The 18,137-nt window shown below is 35.5% G+C and overlaps 1 protein-coding gene across 15 annotated transcripts in view; it reads left to right on the top strand.

The window, feature by feature from the left end:
• The window catches only part of ATOSA (atos homolog A), an 84,092-nt gene that overhangs the window by 37,296 nt on the left and 28,659 nt on the right, over positions 1-18,137 (top strand). The gene's annotated exons all lie outside the window — the stretch shown is intronic.

Below are 18,137 nucleotides of genomic sequence, written 5' to 3'. Positions count from 1 at the left end.
AATAATTTTTTAAGATAAGTATGGCCTATACTAAAATTCAATTTTAACTGGGCAACCTGTATTATTATTTGCTAAATTGAGCAACCAAAGACATAGAAAGTAAATGACTCCCCATCATCCTATCCCACAGTCCCAGGGTTAACTGTAACATGCAGTTTGGTATGTATTTCTGCTTTTTTTCCTGTAAAAATTGTTACCAGTTGTATAACTGTACAACTGATATATGCAAAAGTGTTATATGCATTTTTATATGCAGTGTTCTACAACTTCTTTTTTTCACTTGGTATATCTTAGCAGTTTTTCATATTAGTTCATATCAGCAATATTAAAAAGCTTCTGTACCACATTTAGCAGTATAATCAATTAAAATTTTTTATTAGAAAGTAGAAAAATTGTGGAAAAGAAATTTCTTTGTTTTTAAATGCTGAGTAAAATATTTTCAATGTATTCAAGTTATAATCAAATATAATAATGACATTTATGATAAAACCATTTCTAAATCCTTAAGACACAGAGACTTCATCTAGGCCAATCTGTTTCAGTTGTTAAACAAGTAGTTTAAAAAAAATTTTTAGAAACAAAAAGCCAGAAAGTTTATAATGATATCTGCATTTGATTTAGCAGAGACAGTGTTGAACTAAATACTGAAATGGGACTAAGATTTGTTCATTCTAGAGATTTTCTATGTATTTTTAGGAAGGTTACGTAACCTGCCTAGACTTTTTCTGATACTTCTTTAATCTATAACCAGAGAGAAGTTGTGAAAATAACTGCAGTAAACTACAGAAGTATTTATGACTCAGAAAAATTACAATATTAAAAAAAGTGCCGTGTTGATTTGGTTTCCAGTAAGTGTTCTGTTATTGGCTTGCAGACTGACGCCTTCTTGTGGTGTGCAGACGTGGGCCTTCCTTGGTGCCTGTGCCTGCACAGAGAGCGCTCTCTCTCTTCCTCTTCCTATGAGGCCACCAATTCTGTTGGATTAGGACCCCACCCTAATGACCTTATTTAACCTTAATTACTTCCTGTAAGTTCTGTCTCCAAATATAAATAACAATCTCATTGGCGGTTAGTGTTTCAACATATGAATTTTTGGGGGACACAATTCAGCCCATAGCAGTTGGTAACCTCACTTCAGAGTAAAGGGGTGCTCCAATGACTATTAAAACCACACTGGTCATTTAGTTTCCAAATATTTAGAGATTTTCTAGTTATCTTGCTCTTACTGTATTCTAATTTCATTCTTTTGTGGTTGGAGAATATACTTTTGATGATTTAAATCCTTCAAATTTATTGAGACTAGTTTTATGGCCCAGAATAATGGTCTATTTGGATTAATGTTTTGTGTGTACCAACCTAAAGATGTGTATTCTGCTTTTGTTGAGTGTTCTGTAAATGCCAATATGGTCGAGATGATAGTAGTACTGTTTTTACATTCTTATTGATTTTCTGTTCCTTGTTCTATTGATTATTGGAAAAGTGAGTGTTGAAATCTCCAAATATAATTGTGGATGCATCTGTTTCTCCTTACAGTTCCATCAGTTTTTACTTTATACATTTTGAAACTATTATTTTATTAGTTGCATGAATGTTTAGGGCTGTTATGCTCTCTTGATGGATTGGCCGCATTGTCACTATGAAATAGCTATCATTATCACTTGCAATTTTATTTGTTCTGGAGTCTACTTCTCTGATATAAATATAGCCACTCCAGCTTTCTTTTGATTAATGTTTGCATGGTATATCTTTCTAGTGTTTAACTTTCAACTGATTCATATCTTTATATTCAATGTGGGTTTCTTATAGATAGTATATAGTTGTGTCTTGCTTTTTAATCCAATCTGAAAATCTCTGCTTTTTTCATTAGACCGTTCACATTGAAGGTTATTATTAACATGGATGGGATTAAATTTACCATCTTACTGTTTTCTATTTGTCCTCTCTGGTGTTTGTTCCTTTTTCATTCTTTTAGAGTGAATTTTATAATATTTCTTTGTATTTCTTTCATTAACCTATTAATTATAATTAGGTTTGTGGGATTTTTCTGGTTTTGTGTTTTACTAGTTACTTTAAGGTATGTGATAATAATCTTTAACTTGCCACAGTTTACCTTCAAGTATATCATACCGCTTTATGTATAATGCAAGAACCTTACAATGATATACTTCCATTTTACCCTCGTTGTCCTTTATGCTATTGCTACCATGCATTTTGCTTCTACAGTTATAAATCACACAATACATTCCTTTTATGTTTCCTTTAGTCAATTCTATTTAAAAGTGATGTAAAAACTAAGAATAAATTATTTTATGTTTGCCTACATGTTTATGATTTCCAGTGCTCTTTGGGTAGCTTCAGATTTCTAAATGATATTTTCCTTATGACAGAAGGACTTCATTTAACATTCTTGATAGTGCAGGTTTGTTGGTGATGAATTTTTTTTCCAGTTTTTCTGTGTTTAAAACAGCATTCTGCTAGGGTAAGGGGGTGTGGGGTGGGTGATGAGGGTAAGGGGGATCAAATATATGGTGATGGAAGGAGAACTGACTCTGGGTGGTGAATACACAATGGGATTTATAGATGATGTAATACAGAATTGTACACCTGAAATCTATGTAAATTTACTAACAATTGTCACCCCAATAAATTTAATTAAAAAAAAAAACTAAAAAAAAAACAACCAAAAAAACAAAACAGCATTCTGCTTAGTTTTTTAAGGCATTCTAAGTTGACAATTTTTTTTTCTTTCACTACTTCTCTGTTTCTCTAGAGCTCTCTTTCTGTGGGCTACTCTCCCCTGTCTGGTACTCTGCTCTGCAACTTTAGCCACCTTGACCTCCCTTCCCCCTAATTCTTTTGTCCTCAATTCAGAGACTTTTGGGCTCTGTCTGGCTTCCTCTTTCCTACACTCAGCCTAGAAACTTACTCCAGGCAATAAGGTTGGGCAATTGTAGGGCTCACCTGTTAATTTTCCTCTCCGGAATCACGGTCCTGCAATGTCTGTTCTCCAACACCTGAAAACAGTTGTTTGTATATTTTGTGTGGTTTAAGATGTGTGGATAAATCAGGTCCGTGTTACTCCATAGTGACTGGAAATGGCCCACTGACTACCAAAATCAAACCAGTCAGGTTAGCCACCCCACCGGATTTGTGGAAAAATTCATAAAAGTGGTAAATATAGAAATCAGCTGTTTTACCTTAAATATACACTCTGGTGGGGAGATAAGGCTTGTGGTCAAGTCCTGCTCTCCCTGTATACAGAAGTCCAATCTGAGGAAAGGGAAGAAGTTCCTTTCTCCCCTAACTGTTATCATTACCACTTTATAAATGAAGAAATTAAGTAACATGCCTGAACTTGCCCAGGATTGAATTTACTGGGTCTTACTGCTATCTTTGTGAAATAATCAACTTGAATTCTACAGTGAGTATTTTACTTATTGCAGTTACAAAATAGTTATTAAAGGTCAATTTTGTTTTCAAATCTGTACGTGAATTTTAATTTTTACTTTCTTTGGCCATCAGTTATGTTGTATAATATCATTTCATTTCTGAAGATGGGAAGACGTTATGCATCATGGCATTCCTTGAATAAATTACGTTATAAAGGAAATACTTCATGAAATCAATAGTTTCTTAAATTACATTCTGGTCCTTTATATGAAAACTTCACCAAGAATGTCTCCTGGCTGTGAGAAGGTTTTTAAATACTTGTTGACTACAATGGGTTTACTATTTAAGGTTAAATAATAACTGAAATCTAATCTGATAATTCCTACCATGGCAAGATATAACAAAAATCAAAGGGCAGTCTTTTTTCCTCAGAAATTTCTCAGAGGTGAGAATTATTATTTTAACTTGCCTAGAGTCACTTGGTATTTGAATTGACATCTATTCCATCATAAAGCCCTTTTTCGTTTTTTCTCTCAGACTATATTATAGAACCATCACAGTGCTATAAGAGTATCAAATTTCAAAATTTTCAAAGGTTTAGATGAGTTATAATTTGATATTTTTGAAACCTCTTAACCTTTAACAAAATTAAGATCATTTGAAACCAACAAAAGAAATTATTATAAGCAATGTGGTTATCAAACAATAATCTCTTAGAGATACCAGAGAAATCATTAAGAGAGCTTCTTACTTAAGTTACAGTCAATATTTTGTGCTCACTAAATTGAAGTACTGTACCTTTTGAATACTATCATGAACTAAAATTCAGATTGAATTGGGTTTTTTCTAGTTTAAAATGTTTTTAGTCAGTGGCTATACAGCTAACTTCTTATAATGAAGGGAAAGTTATTTAGGAAATACTAACACTGTTATTGGCTGGATATAGTATTGATTTATATAATTAGTTTCTTCACAATGTAGAAATAAATAATTTTGTTCACAAATATTTTTGAGTGCCATTATGTACCAGTCATAGTTTCTGGTATTGAAGCTATGTTAGTCAACAGAACTGACCCGACTCCCTGCCCTTGTACAGTTTATAGGGGGCAGACATGTAGTAACCCTATAAATAACTAAGTCATATAGTTTGTAAGGATTGGACTAAGAGAGGTGCTTTAAGTTCTGCCACAAACAGAAGAGTCCATGACTTCTAGCAGACTGCATTACAAGCTGCAAACAACACCCCAGGGAAGCAAGTTTGTTGTAGGTCTAGTGTATATTTACTGACATTTATTTAACCCAAAAGCAAATGCTGTACTCGTGTTAAAGCGAAGGATTGCCTATTCAATTTCAAAAGAAAATTTTTTGAGACATACAATTACTTGGGTCATTATTATTGTGTTTTAGAACATTTTAGTTATCTGTCCAACCAACAAGAGAATCTTCTAACTTTTTGCTAATAGTAGTTTTCAATTTTGGTGTTCAATTCAAAGTGAGTCTTGCTTGAAAGCCTGATTCTTACATTAAAAAAGGTAAAATTCACTCCAGAAGTAATATATATGGTAAATTAGGCAGCGGTGTTTTCTCATTATTTGAATTTATCAGCTTTGTATCCTGTAGAAAGTTAAGCAATACTATAAATTGAGTATTGTCTTTTCCCCTTTATTTTATACAGTGATTCTTCACCTTAATAATTTCTAGAATCTTAAAGCTGGCAGAGATCTTTTTAGAGGTGGTATAATCTGACAAGAGTCAAACCTTCCGTATTTCCCCGAAAATGAGACCTAGCCGGACAATCAGCTCTAATGCGTCTTTTGGAGCAAAAAAAAAAAAAAAGAAATTAATGCATCAGCTCTAATAGTCTTATATAATAATATAATATAATGTAATGTAATATAATATAATAAATATAATACCAGGTCTTATATTAATTTTTGCTCCAAAAGATGCATTAGAGCTGATTGTCCGGCTAGATTTATTTTTGGGGAAACACGGTAGAACAAAAGAGGTTAATCCCAGCACAGTGCTTATTTTTCACGAGATAATACTGTTTTACATTAGTGCACAATTTCCAGGTGTTGGTTTTCCATGTGTGTGCTGAAATTTTCAAAAGTTTATTTTTGTCATGTAGGGAAGACAATGTAGTAATCTGTTTTTTTAAAATTATGGAACACATTGTACATACAAAGAATGTGTGCATTACAGACAGTTCGGAGAGTAATAATAAGAACAACCCCTCATGCAGCTCTTGTTCACAAACGTCATCAGTCCCTTTTTTGCTGACTCCTGTGTGCCTCACCTCAGTTACAGCCCTACCAGTCACACGTGAACTATCCACTGTTTAGAATTTTGGGTTAATTATTCCCTCGTGCTTTATTTTTATACTTGTACTACATATGTATGTCACCATCAAGTATGGTGTTTAATTTTGCTTGTTTTTTTAAACTTTCGTATAAATAGAATCGTGCTAGTTATAGTCTGCTATAATCCACATGCAGCTCTCACTTATTCTTGTATTTATGTCCACTGTTGTATTGGATACCATTATATGAATATACCATAATTTATCCCTTCTCTAGATGATAGATATTTGTTATTGTTTTCAGAATTTTTGTTGTTCTTACAGACAGTGCTTCTTTGAATATTGTTGTATTGGTCTCCTAGTACGCACGCACAGAATTTTCACTGGGTTCTTTACTTAGGGGAGTAATTATTGAGTTATAGGACATGCAGTTCTTTGCTAAATAATGCCTGATTGTTTTTCAATTTGGTTGCACCAGTATATACTTTTACTAGCAGGTATGAATACTTTTTTGACCTACACATTTACCAATACTTACTTGGTCAGGCTAATTTTTCCAACCCAAATCTGGTAATTGTGATATGGTATGTCATGGTGGCTCCAATTTGTATTTTGTGATGATTAGAGGAATTCAGCAACTTATGTTCTTTAGCCTCTCTGGATTCTTAGGTGAAATACTCTGGATATTCATCTTTTGTTGGTTATTAGGGTTGCAAGTACTTTCTCCTTGTTTTGGCGGTTTTTCTGTTTGTTTCAGTCTCCATGATGCCATTGGTGTAGCTTCTCTCTGTTGGTGCCCAGAAACTATAATAAAGACAGCTGGGGGCCAGCCGGGTGGCTCAGGTGTTTGGAGTGCCCTGCTCCTAGGCGCAAGGCCCGTAATACCAGCATGGTCCAGGGAGCTGTGTCCTACACAACTAGACTAAGAAACAATGCCTTGAACCGGAGTGGGGGTGGGGAGGCGGAAGAAGAGGGAAAAAAAATAAAGACAGCTGTTCTAAATGCTCAATAACCAGCTTAGACAAAGTTTTAGAACACAACCCTTTTAGAAGTTTAGGGCTCCTTTTGTAGAGATGCTCGTAGACCATGTGTGAGAAGACAGGCCTACTTTGGGGTGTTTGAAAGATAGCAGTTTAGGAAAGGAGTCTGAGGAACAATTAGGGAACACAGGGCTTTTCCTAACAGTTCCCCTAAATCTGATCAACTTTTCAAGCTCTACTCTTACTCTGTTTTCTCTCTTCTTTTATATTTACCCCCTTCTTAGTTTACTGCTGTTTGTTCTTTCCTCTTCATTTATTTTATTTCTCCCTGCCCTTTTTCTCCCATTTTTTCTCTTTTATTATTCCAATTCTTAGTTACTTATCCTTTTAATCTTAAGTGGTTGTTTTCTTAAAAAATACCCTTACCTCCACACAAATAACTGTGGTTGAGTTGTGAAGGAGCCATTGGAGGAATGTGGACGGCACGTATATATTAAAGGCTTTGTGTTATTGGCAATCTGGTTAGGAGAGGAAAAGGAGATGTCTGTTATGGCAGCCAATTAACAGCCCTCTGGGAAGAGAGTCGCCTTTCAGAATTGCATGAAGGACGCACTTTACCTTCCTTAGCCTTTGATGAACTCTTTCTGCTCTTTTGTGACCTAGAAAATGTCAGATGAAATGGGTGGGGGAAAAAAATCCAATGATAAGTTAATTAGATTGAAATTTTTTTATGAACTCACCAATTGTTTTACTACTATAAAAGAGTTGTTTCTTTTATGTTATGCCTTTGTAACATTTTTAGTTAAAATTGTTGGAAGATATGTAAATACTAATCATAAATGCCATATTTCTTTGTCATATAAGCTTTTAATCTGTAATATAATCACCCAAGCAGTTTAAATGACATAAAATACATACTTTTTCAAAAGATTTTCTATAATCTACAATAGTGCTTTAAAAACTATATGGCTTTGTATTTTTTTATTACTATAGTAAATAGTGATGGTAAACAAATTGAAATTGGTGGGTAATTGCGAAGGTGGATAAAGGGTTAGTACTTATGTTATTACTTGGCTGTAAGTAACTTAGAATACATAGGAACTCAGTGTGGCCTGAGTTCTGAGCACACAGGCCTGTCATAGCTCCTATCAAAGGAGCACCTTCTATTCTGCCAGAATTCTCTTAGGTTGTTTTTAATCTTAGGACTAGAAATATTCGACTTTTAACATTATTTAGATTCTTTGTTTCAAGAAGTTCAAAGTGCTTTATAAAATACTATTAATCTTAAAATATCTAAGAATGATTGAGTGAATATCTTATATTGATTTTACTAACAATCATCTTAATTTTTGCATATGTAAAATGTTCTCAAAATACTAGTTCTGGACTTGATAGTCAGAGTGTCTTCAAACATAAACAGCAGCATAGAAAACTTTAAGAAACATTTCAAAGCGTCGAAAATAATTTAAATTCCTGATTCCCACGTGTCAAATCACTAAGCCTGCCTTTCTTCCATTTATTTCCATCGGTTATACTGGTGGTGCTAATTATTAAGGATAGAGAATTAGTGATTAGGGAATTGGCCAAGGCTTTTCCTTTGATTTCTGTGAGATTTATTTAATGTGATGAAATCTGCGAGACCTGCCCCTCAAAATTACTAGCTTTTAGCATTTTAGAGAAGATACTGTCAGATAGCAGAACTGGCTAGCAAGTTGGAATTAACGATATAAATTATCTTGAAATACTGTTGACTGAGGCCCAGGAACATATGTAATATCATTTTAGTGGGGTGTGTGTGTGTTAACAACTCTTTATTAAAATATCAGTGTGAATAAGTTAAATGGTGTTTTTTCAAAAACACAGTAAAATAGAAGTTAAAGAGACTTCTTGTACATTGCCTGATGTCCTCACCACCTTCAACCTGCCATTTGTTGTAGAGCTAATAATCTGAGTTTACCTGTCTTACAATATCTGAGTTCTCCAAGTTGATATACAAGTGCCACAGTCTTTTAATGAGCTCCATAGCACCACATAAGCACTCATTCACTTGCTTATGTATTCATTGGGCACCTTCTGTATGCCAGGCACTGTCCTGGCATTGGTAATAGAATGGTAAATGTGTTAGATCTGGCTGCTGCACGCCTAGAGTTTATAGTCTGATTTGAGACTAACAGTCGTTACAGTCCCGTGATCATGCGGTGGGAACACCGAAGCTTATGAGAGGATTTCTTTTTGCATCTGCTTCCCACCTGATTTGAAATTTTACTGAAACTGGGAACTAGAAAGAAGTTAGAAGATTTTTAATTCCTCCATTGGAAAACATGGAGTTTATAGCAGTGTACTCTTGAATTCCTTTTAACACACTTGAACTCCTGCTTCCCTTCTCTATTTGGTGTTTTCTAACTCACAGCTCTTCTTTTGCAACTTTCAGAGTGTGAGATTTTAGTTTGGGTGTCCATGTCATGCAGGAATCCATACCAGATATAATAGATATTGAGGAAACACACCTTAGATAGGTAAGTGCTTTATTTCTCAGAGGCAAACAATAGGGTCCTGAGTGGTTGCATGGGCAGAGAGACAAAGAGCATTCTGGTAATCTGGTAGCCATGTAAACTGGAAAACCCAGTTAGAATTCACAGGGATTGGGAATTAGACACCGAGATGTTTTACAGTAAGGACCAGAACTGATGTCCAGAGGCTGGTTAACTGACGCAGGATGAGCAGCAAGAACGACCTGGATACTGAGCCAGCAAATACCTAAGGATTATTCTCCATCCATGATTCTCCTCTGAGTCAGAATTGGAATTGGACTTAGTAGGGTGGTAGAATTTAGGCAGACTGGTTGAGATTTGTAAATCAGTCCTCAAATTTCTAACATTTTGCACACAAAGGAGATCTTGGTTTCGGCCTCACTTTTACCATTATATTGCTGTGTGTGGCTGAACACTTTACTTCTCTGTAGTCCAATTTCCTCATCTATAAATTAATAAAAATACATGCTCTTGAAAGTTCCTTTGAGTTCTTTAATTCATGAATTCTACACAAAAGTCAGGACGTCGCCTTTTTTCTTTTTTTCTTTTTTAAATCTCACTCCATGTCTTTTTGTCTACAGAAGTCACTTGTTTTCCTTTGGTGATAAAGGGACCAGGCTTGATTTTAATTAACTCTAAGTGTTTTTATGCACAAAACAGAACATTGAAATACTTTCTTTATAAGCAACTATAATTGTACAGCTTTTCTAAGCATTATAAGAATAATGCTTCTAAATGAAATATCCTCTTGCTCTTTCTGGAACTGTATGATCTAGGCCTTTTCCATGATATCTAAATTGGGAGAGCTTTAAACAGAGGACATGTAAAGAAAGAAAGGAGTAGCTGTCCAAATTCTTTTAATACCAAGAATCCTTGAAGACACCTGTGTCTGAGGAGCTTTCTAGAATCTATGCCCTGAGTTGGTAGAGTCGGCTCTTGAATCATTTTTGTGTGAAATGAAAAATAAGTATGAGCTTCTATAATTGAGAATTGTTAAGAACTGTTCCTTACAGATGGTTTTCTACTTACTGGTAATATATGTGACCTTGGGCAAATGATTTTATAAATTTAGTTTTCTCATCTATAAAAGGAGAGAAAGACCTACATCATTGCATTTATTTTTATTTTAAATTTAACAAACATTTATGTGGTGCTCACCAAGTGCCAGGCAATATTCCAAAAACTTTACAAATAATAACTGCATCCTGGTAACTATCCTCTGAAGCTTGATACTATTATTATTCCCATTTACTAGATTGAAAAACTGAGGCAAAGGGAGGTTGGGTAACTTGTACAAAGCCAGAAAACTAGCAAGTAGAACTGGTTGCCTGACCTCAGAGTTCATGCTCTTAACTATTACTCCCTGTTACGTCATGAGAATTAAAATGAGGAAGCACTTGATAAAACACTTCACAACTTAAAATGATGGTGATCATCTTTGTTTAATTAAATGTTTGGATCACATAGCAATTAAAATGTATAGCCAATTTTCAAAGAGCTAGATTATTATAAAAAGCATATATATGACTTAGTTTTTCAGATGGCACCTCAGAATATTGTAATGCTTTAATCACAGTTTTAACTTCAGTGGTTATTATATAATGTGAATGTACAACAGAAATATTTGGTTGAATTCAACAAACCACATGCAAATCCAGAAAGTTACTTTTGAAAGTCCTTCCATAATCAGTTTGTTTACAGATTACTTGCTTTTTTCATAACAGGTGTTGAGAGGACCTTTTAAAATTCAGTTTAAATTTTATTGTTGCTTAACAACTAAAATAAAGAATATTTTTGTATTTGGAGAATACTCTTCTGCAAGTGAAAATATTTATGTGTAACTAATACCCATAAAATAATAGTGCACTTATAAAATTGCTCTTTTGGGGTGGCCGGTTAAGCTTAGTTGGTTAGAACATGATGCTAATTACACCAAGGTTGCCGATTTGATCCCCGTATGGGCCACTGTGAGCTGTGCCCTCCTTAAAAAAAATAAAAATAAAATTGCTCTTTTGTTTACAGACATGGCCACTATTTTTTTTATACTTGTCACTAACATCTACTTTGCCTTTTATTCTCTGCTTAAAGACTTCTCACGGTATATAAGTCAAGTTGTAGTAGAAATAAAGAAAACTGGATTCTAGTTTGCAGCAATATACAACAGTAAGCCAGAAAGTGATGTCTTTGTACCTACCTGATTTTCTTCATCTATAAGTAAGGTAGATGAGACTACATAATTTCTAGGATCCTTTTCTCACTCGAAACAGAAACACAACACATACCTTTGAGATTGGAACGTATAGATTAGAAACCAAAAATATTTCAATGTGTGTAGAATTTAACCCATTAGGAGGTATACATCTGTGAAATGTTAAGAATATTTTATAAAGACATGGATGGGTTGCTGTTACTATGGAGCTGGTAAGATAATGCTGAGTTTTTCCTGAAATGACGGTTGATTTACACTGATCTGCCCTTTGCTTTTTCATGGTCACATTTGTGATTAGTGCCCCAAGTTTGGGAGAAGGTTGGCGGAGGTTAGTAGTACAATATGTCGGTGGAACAGAGTGAAACCCATGCGGAGGTGTAATTCATGCCCTTAAGATTGTGTGCTAGCACTGTGAAGTAACCATTCATAGCCTAAGATGGCTAAGTTCTGGGGAAGGGTACACAGTCAGTGTGAAAGACCAGTATGAAAATGAATTAGGAAAGGGCTCTTTTGTGAATGAAAATGGAGTCGGGAAAGCTCTTCAGAAAGAAAGCTCAGGATTGGTGAAAAGGAGACAAGCAATGATGTTTATTAGCTAAAACAGAATGAGCAATGGCACAAGGTGCGAAATAAGTCGAGCCTGGTATAGAGAACAGTTTGGCTGCAACAGAGAGGCCATGTAGGGATTAATAAAAGACGAGATGAAGAAGCAAAGGTGGAGACAGTTGAGACTTCAAAGGTGGAGTCTAAAGCAGGGTCACCTCAGTGTACAGCTCCGAAAGGCAGCATTCACCTCAGAATCTGGCAGTGCTCTGTGTGGTGGCCCTGGCCCTGATGGCAGGCTTGAGAGTTTACACTGGAATCAATAGCTAGGAGATTGTTGTGGTAATTCAGGTATGAAGTACTAAGAACCTAACTAGAGAATTTCCTTTTTTTTTTTTTTTAATTTTAGGTAATTTTCTTGAGGTTAAAACGAAGTGTTTCATTGCAAGACAAATTTTAAAACAACAAATTAGTAAGATTTAGTGACTGGATTTCAGGACCAAAGAGAGGGAAAATCTCCTGCCCCTGTCCCATAGACTTAGAAGGGAACTTCTTGTTTGGGGGATTTGGAGACAATTTTGTGTGAGTGATGACACTGCGTATTTAATACTTACCTTGCTTTTATAGAAAGGGCTATTGTGAAACATGAATGGTTTTCGTGTTAAGAGAGGACTAGGAAAGTACACTTTTGTGTTTATCATCTATACCCTTCAGAATAATTGACAGTGTATGTCATATCTGTCCAATCTTCCATCATCACCATCGACTAAGATTATTATTGTCAAGGTCACCAGTGGCTTCTTAGTATCAAATGCAGTGGTCACTTCTTTGTTTATATTTTATTAAACCTCACTAGTGTTTGAGGCCATTAACTACGCCCTCCTGGAAACATTTTTTTTTCCCTTGTGGCTTCCATGATACCCTACGTGACAGCTCCTTTTACTGGTTCATCGTCTTCTATCAGATTGCTACTTATTGGAGTGCCCCAGGGCTCTGTCACGAGCGTCCTACATAATTCCTCTAGGGTAACGCTTGACCCTAAATACTCTCCAAATGCCAATGATTCTCAAAACTGTATCCCCAACCCTGCACAACTGCAATAAACTAACTATACCTACTTTGATTCTTTTTCCTGTTCTATCATCAACATAGCAGCCAGGGTGATCATTTTAAAATGGAAATCAGATTATGTCATTTCTCTAGTTAAAACCTCCAATGTCTTCCCATTGCATTTAGGATAAAATTTAAAGTCCAAGCACTGTTTCAAAATTTTTTATAATCTAGTCTTTGATCACCGTTCTAAACTTTCCCTTCTCTCCCCCTGCCTTTCAGCCTCACTTACCTTCTTTTAGTTCCAGGGACATTACCCATTCATTCTTACCTTAGACCCCCTGCTCTAATGCTCTTTCCCCTAATATCCGAATGGCTTGTTCCTCAGATCTCAGTTTATATGTCATCTGCTCAGAAAATCCTTCCCTGAATACTTGGAATAAAACGTTCACGTAGTAGCTCTCACATCACCCTTTTTATAAATATGGTGTAGCTCTTAGTACCATCTGATATTTTTCTTATTTTTGTTTTTCTCTGCCACCACTAGAATATAAACTCCAAGTCTCAGTGACTAGGAAAGTGCCTAGCACACAGTAGGTGTATAATAAATATTTTTTGAATAAATGAAGTCTTAATACCTATATACTGGCTATCTCAACTGAGAGTCCAATTCTTTTGCGTAACCTCTTCTGCTGATCTTGACACCCATTCTTAGATCCATACATATATGTTTCTCATATCAGTATGAGATTCTAGTTTTTACCTAATTTTTTAAACTTTATTTTTAAAATGGAAGGGAGAAAGAAAGAGAAAGGAAAACACTAGAACCAGTCAGTATGCTGTTACATATGTGTGACTTCACAAATTCCTATATTAAATAACCAAACTGTGATGTACCTACTAGAGGTTCTACAAAACAATAATTAAAATATTTAACACTAGGTAATGCTTTTATTTACATGTTATTTTTTAGTTAATACGTCTTCTTTATCTAATACCAGTCAGAGAATAGTAATTTATTTAAAATGTAGTTTGTGTGTTTGCTGTATAAGACCAATAATATTTTGTTGTGTGTATACCTTCTGCGCATGCATGCCCAGGCGATCCCACAAACACATAATCATAACATCTTTCCTTTGAAACATTGTGTTTTCACTTACACTGTAAATACCTGTACTTGTCAGAAGTGGATCTATGTCATTATTTTAGGTATAACTGTACCACAGTGTATTTAGCCAGTCCCACATTGTTGTACATCTGGATTTATTTCAATTTTTTTAACTGGCGTGAACATTTGAATAAATATCCTCGAACATTCAGCTTGGTGTGCTTGTTCTGTCATTTCCTTGGGATAAATTCATAGAAGGAGAATTTTGATTCATATTCCAGATCATCCTTCAAACAGACATTATTTTTAGAGAAACTTTCTTACTAGCAATTCCCCAGATTGTTCTCATGCTTATTCCATGTCATGAGGGGCGTGGCATCTTTTACTACTTCTGCAGGCTGTAGAAGTAAACTGGACAGCACATGCAGCAGCCCCGTAATGGGTAAGACATTCTATTTCCATTCCTTTTAGACAGCTTTGAAGTAATTCTGCATTATCCTGGGTGTGGTTCTAAATCAGTAAGTGTGTTGGTTTAGAGGGGCTCCAGGTTAGGGCCTCCCAAGAAGGAGGTTAGTGGTTCTGGTTTCTCCCTCTGGTTTTTTTCGGAGCTACTTCTGAAGCGCAGAGATTCAGAGACTCTCAGGGTTGAAAGAACCCTTGAAAGTCTAATCCAGCCACCACTGGGTGTCTAAATCCCTTCAAGGACACCCTTGGCAAGTGTTATCAGTCTGTCCTTAAACACCCCTGCTGATAAAGAATTTACTTCCCAAGTTAGTCCATTTCATCTGGGGATCAATCTGATTGTTCAAAGTTTTCCCAATGGCCAAATTGTTCACCTCTTTTGTTGGATGGAATAGATGGGGAACTTTAAGAAAATGGCTAAACTCCCAAGCCAGAACAGCTGCCACTAGAGAAGCAACCAGTCCAGTCATGGCTACCAGTTAGACTGGTGTAAGCACAATCCTCTTTGAGGGCTTAAAGGGAGAGGGATTCTAGAACTATGTTTTGATCGATTCATTCCCAGTCTCCAATGATCTGTCCTTCATAGCCTGTGAAAATCTGTACCATCCTTTCTGTTTTCTTCACTGTTATGTTTCACATAAAATAATTTCTCTTCTAAAACGTGTAACTACTCAGTAAGAAGCCTAACTGTCCACATTTGTCTAGATTTGAAAGACTATTTGTTTTTGTAAAGGTGAATTGTCTTTAGAGGCCCTAAGATCATAACTTATTTCTGGAGTAAGCTATGTATCAAAATATCAAGTTATATCTGTTGAATTTTCTTCAGCATGACGTGAGGTTCCTAGTTACTGTTCATATTGTTTATGACAGTAAACTCGGCTCCCTGATGTTTTAGAGGGTGACATTATCAAAATTTTAACTGCCTCTTTTCTAATGACTACTGGAATTTAGTATTCTCATTTATGAAAATTTAGATTACCCATAAATTTTTTCCTGACAAATTCCTAAAGGTTGTCATCACATAGTCACATGCACTTAGACAGTATTTTATGTGTTTGATGATGCCATTGTATAATTCATACTATTCCCTGCAATGCTTATGTAATAGTTACATAGATAACTACTGTCATCTCTAATCTGTGTTTCAGATTTTTCATATAAATAGTCACAATTCTGGCTAAGTTCAATAAGTCATCCAAAGGATCGCAGATGATGGTTTTGGAAATTTTTTTAGTTTACTACCTGAAGAAATAATGACCAAAGCACCCAAATTTTAGTCAAATGTTATATTATTCAAAAGGGTTTTTTCATAACAGTTCAGTTTTTATCACATTAAATTTGATGATTCCTAGTGCGTTAAGTAAACCATTCCCTGCTAGGGCTTTGGAGATGAATTATAGTATTGCGGGCATAAAGATAATAAGTCATGGAGTCCTGGGAACCCAAAAGAAAAACATTCTCAAAAATGCTCTCCCACCTCCTCATGGCCGTCCCCCTTTCCTAATCTGATCTGGTAGTTTTCTCTCAGTAGTGGAAATACTGTAGATTTTTTTTTTTTTTTAAATAGAAATACACCCCTGGAGACACGACTTAGGCTGTGGGCCATGCTTGGTTCTCACACGGAGTAGCTGACATCTTGGCATCCCTCAGATTCCATAGATTCGGAGCCACTGCTCTGCCACAATTCTTAGCTCTCCAGAATTACCTCACAAACTGAGTGAGGAAACCGGATGAGCTCAGAGAAGGCTCTCGGGAGCTAAAATCTTGCCATGCAGCCCATGGCAAGCCCGAGCTAGCCTTGAAAACCTGCAGAACCACCAGAGAAAGACTGAATGGAATCCTTTTTACATCTTTTGCTTGCTTCTGAAGGACACCATAATTTAACTCAGTGAGTCCCTGGAGACCCTTGATTTATGACCTCATTGGTTTCTGGAGAAGTGTTGAAAGTTGGGTCTTCTCTTTTTTTTTTCTAGTTGGCACATTCTTATAAATTAGGGTCCTATTCCTAGAAACTAATTCTATGCCATAAATATTCCAAAATATGTTGTAAAATATATGTTAAATGTATGTTCTTTCCATTTACATTTTTACAAACATATATTAAAGTATGTAAAAGCAAAATTTATAGCCGTGATGAAAGAAAGCATGTATAGGGTAGTTAAGAACCCACATTCTGGAGCCAGGCTTCGTAGGTTCAAATTCCAACTTTGCTAATTCTTCCTTAGCTAAGTGATCTTGCTCAGGTAACTTAACCTTTTCTGTGCTTCAGTTATCTGTAAAATGGTGGTAATAGTCCCCACCTTCAAGAGCTGTTCTGAAGATTGAATGAGTTAATGTATAGGAAGTACTTAAAACTGGCAATGCATTGGCAATGTTGCTAAGTGTTGGCTCTTATTTTATGTATTACAAATGGTCATTTTAGGGAAACTTTTCTGAATCGTCTTAAAATACCAGCTCAATAAAGTTGGCTTTCAGAGCTCCTTTTCCAGATAAGCCTTCTTGAGGCTACAAATAGGTATTCTTCATCATACCTTTCAAGACTGTTCACAGTCTAGCTCCAGTCATGCCCTTTTCACATTTTCTCAATAGAAATTGTCCATACAAATTGCACGCTCTCTATGGTGGTTCTACTCAACACCTACCTCTTTTGCAAAATTTTACCACTGTTATCTGAACTTCTTTGGAATTTGTTAAATGCTACAGTCTTCCATTTGTTTTTACTATCATCTCTGAATCATAAACCCTTTGAGACTAGGAGCTGTGTGCAGTGTAAGACTGTCCCCCTGTGACCTAATACAGTGTAGTAGGTACTTCAAATATGTGTTGCTTAATTGGACTGCACAGAGGATGGAATTTTGTGCGTGTACATGTGTATGTGCATGTGCGTGTATGTTCAACCTGTGTAGCAGGTTGACAATTTTGAAGATTAAAATTGTTTGAAAATGTTAGAGCACTTGTGAGAAATTTAAAAATTACTACAGAAAAGTTAAAATATCTGCAGGTTGGATTGTTTGGAATTGTGTAGTAACCAAAAAATACCACACTTCATATATTGCAATTTGGGGCTGCCATTTGTTGCCAGGTAACTATAGTATTGTCTCCCTCTGAAGCTACTGTTACTGTATGGGAAGTCAGAGAGGAACCCGTGGCTAGGAACGTCCACATCACAGAATTAAGGCTGTGAGAACAAGGAACAAGTTAAGGAAAGCAGAAGGGAGAAAAGAGGAGAAACATGCATTTGGATCTTTATCTTGTTCTACTATTTAATAATAGTAATAAAACATCTTATCTAAAAATATCTGACATGAAACATTTTAACCTTTGGCTATTGGTGGTTTTGTGTGGGAAAACTATTGTACTTGACATCCAAACACATTGTTATCTGTAGGATTAAAAAGATATTCCTAAATCTTAGGTATTTTAACTGAAGTTTGCATAAAAACAATTTTATGCCATAATTTTAACCAGCCTTTTCTTAACTGGAATGTTGAATTTTCCACCGTCTCCTGACGCTGTGCCTTGTGAATCAAGAGTTTACTGTATTATAATTGCCTCATTTTTA

The sequence above is a fragment of the Rhinolophus hipposideros genome (genome assembly GCF_964194185.1).
Source record: "Rhinolophus hipposideros genome assembly, chromosome: 5".
Lineage (NCBI taxonomy): Eukaryota > Metazoa > Chordata > Mammalia > Chiroptera > Rhinolophidae > Rhinolophus > Rhinolophus hipposideros.
The sequence above is the reverse complement of the archived record's forward strand: the minus strand, read 5'-3'. Positions and strand labels throughout refer to the sequence as shown.